This window comes from Aplysia californica, unplaced genomic scaffold (assembly GCF_000002075.1).
Source record: "Aplysia californica isolate F4 #8 unplaced genomic scaffold, AplCal3.0 scaffold00005, whole genome shotgun sequence".
NCBI classification, from domain to species: Eukaryota; Metazoa; Mollusca; class Gastropoda; order Aplysiida; family Aplysiidae; genus Aplysia; species Aplysia californica.
Window position 1 is genome coordinate 729,264 of NW_004797275.1, and position 3,235 is coordinate 732,498.

A 3,235-nucleotide genomic window follows, 5' to 3' on the forward strand; every position below is an offset into this window, starting at 1 on the left:
AACTAATCCAGTAAAACAACACGAGTTATGTCAGAAAAGTGCCTTTTCCAGGGAAGAGTTTTTCACTTCTTTTGCGAAATATCCAACCATCCTCTAGTTTTATGAAGAAGATTAGATTTATGTAACATCCAAAGGTCATGCGTAAAAGAAAATATTCCGTGAACACAATTAGGAATGTAGGCCTATTAACAAGTTTGTGCATACGTTATGTCTTTCACAGTGATCGCGTTCAGTAGTCTTTGTAGCGATGTCAAGGTTTATCTCGGGACTTAAAAGTGGCCTTCAGCATTCTGTGGACTGAAATCACACGAAACTTAAATCTCACCCAAGGCACAAATACTGACCTAATGTTGAATATGCTTGAGATATAATTTAGATTTATTGAATCTATTAATTTGAAATCTATTTAATTTGGATTTCAAATTGAGTCGCATTCCATCTCATATCTCTTTTCCGCATCAACCGTGTGTCTTGAAGGGTGGGGTCTGGTGTGTGTGTGTGTGTGTGTGTGTGTGTGTGTGTGTGTGTGTGTGTGTGCGTCTGTGTGCGTGCGTGTGTGTATATTTGTGTGTATGTGTTTCTGTTTATGTCTCTGTGTGCATTTGTGTGTGTGTGTGTGTGTGTGTGTGTGTGTGTGTGTGTGTGTGTGTGTGTGTGTGTGTGTGTGTGTGCGTGCGCGCGTGATTGTGCCTGAATTAATTTTAAAATATGAGACTTAGATCTAGATAACTTGAACACAGACAGGAATAACTAATGACACAAAACTATACTAGCATTCCTATTTCCTCGGTAAAGATTAGATTTCACCATCTAAAAGCACTTGCAGTTAACACGTTTACAGAACTTGTTTGTAACTGCTGATTTGGGAAAACTGTACCCAGTCAAAATCTTATGATTGTATTAAATACTTTTATTTTGTTCCTGACCAAAAAGAGCAATGTTCGTGGGTTTTTTTTTATTCGGTGTGTTTTTTTAAACAGAATTTTTCTTTCGACGCATCAAAATAAATTTTTCTTTCTTAAGACTTCCTTAGTTTAGAAGGCGTATGCAACTACTTATTTTTTTTGGTTGGGTTTAGTCCTGATGTCTACTTAATTTCCAAATATTGCTTGCAATGAGCGAGCGGTGCCGACCATTTTATTCTGTCATTGAAAGAAGCCATGAGCTCATAAAAATATCACTTGTCAAATTATATAACCATAGCAACCTTTGTTCGTTGACCCCCCCCCTTCCTTGCACAACACAAACTTCCATCTGTCCCTGTCTCTGACTTAAGGAAATGCTTCTTTTAGTTTGCAGACCATTGTCGGATTTTACATTGTCAATGTGTGTTGTAGGAGGTTTTCCCTTATTTCTTTCTTTTCGTCTCTGCTTTACCCAATAATAGTGCATAATTTGTCACCTGATCTGCGTTTTCTGTTTCTGACTTCATGACTAGAGTATTCAAGTCCTTTTTATCTGACCCCAGAGAGAAGTTCGCTATGTATAATACGGTCTTCCAGGACAACTTTATTCGTTCTTCAGTCTATCTAAATCGAAGTGTATTAGAAATCAAATCTTGTCTTCGTGGATTCTGAGTTTATTTTCTCTTCTTTTTTAATGTCCAGGTTTCACTCCCATATAGAGCTACTTGCCACATCAGACATTTCAAAATTCTAATTTTGAGTTCTATATTATTATATTGTACTCCCTTTTCTGTCCAGGTATTTAGTTGTACCATCTTCTACCATTGCCATGCCTATTAAAATCTGACGTGCTTAACGCATGTCCCATCAGATACGTTAACTGAGCCCAAATATATTAAATTAGTTACGGTTTTCAGGAGCGTTCTAATTAATCTTACCTGTCCAAGTCCTTGACAAATTGGCGGGTTAACATGCTTGACTTCGGTCTTGTTGGCGTTTAGTTACCTCAGAATTATAAAGACCTATCTAAAAAACACAGAACATATGAATTTGTGTGAATTTAAGTTTCTTTTGATATGTGTGGCGTCCTTGGCCTAGTGGCTAGGCTCTCAGACTCGCAACCGTAAGGTCGTTGGTTGGAATCCCGTCAGGGACCCGGCGTTGTGTCCTTGGGAAAGGCACTTAACACGAGTTTTCCTCACTTCACCCAGGTGGGAAAGGGTACCCAGCTATAGATAGCAAAAGATCTTGTCAGTTTGTTAGAGTTTGAGCGCTTGCACTGTATGCTTCCGGGGATCTGAGGATTTCTGAACGTATATGGTCTTCTGGGGTAATAATTTAGAGTAAAACAGACAGATTTTGCAGTGGAGCGGAGGTATGCGCTATACAAATGCCATTTATTATTTATTATTTGTATTTTAGGATGCCCCCAAACTGCATTTTCAAGCAATGTCATGACTGGAATGTGCAGTCTCAATGCGTTAACGACGAGGAGCCTGTCGCCCAATGTTCCCGTCAACAATTGAAAGACATTCTTGAAAAACGTAAATTAAAAAAAACAACATCTGAGAATCCTGTGAGTGTGCCTGTACATACTCCGAGTGCGGAACATTAAGGTTTTGTTTTCTTAGTAGGAGTTCAACAACCCACTTACTGCAAGTAGGCCGTTTCGAATTTGGACATCACGCTGATAGGGGTTAGAGTCAATTTATAATGGTTCTTTTTCCAGGTTAGACCCAACATTTCGTCAGCAAATCGTCGAGAAACAGAAATAAACAGGAAATGAGTGCCCACAAGGAGGGAATATGCCACAGCATGCTATATTTGCATTAAAACACTGTTGTGGCATATCGTCTAAGTCTGCTTTTCAAAGTCCCGAGTTGAATTCGGTCGAATGTGCCAAATCGGTAACGTTTGCTCCATAATTTACCATGAAGAAAATTTTGATCGTCCCCGACTGAATCAACAAGTTCTTCGTTCTTCTTTTTTTTTTTTTTTTCATCCCAACGTTCTCATTCATATCCCCACCACCTTTTTTTCTTGTAATGAAATAATCGTAACGTCGCTACGGGAGGGGGGGGACGCTCGGTTCATTTCACGACGTGCATAATATCGGGCTGGATATTGGTTCACCTCAACGTGTGTTTCGATTCAGCGTTTTATCAATACCGTCATCTCCTCTGCCTCTTTCTCTCGTCCGCGGCAGCTGTTCATATAATGGTTGTTGTTTTCCTTGTCTTTGTCTTTTTCTTTTTCTTTTCTTCCTTTCTTCCTTTTTATTATTTTTTAAAGTTCGTTCAGCCCTCACCCCCCCTCCCCAATCCACACCA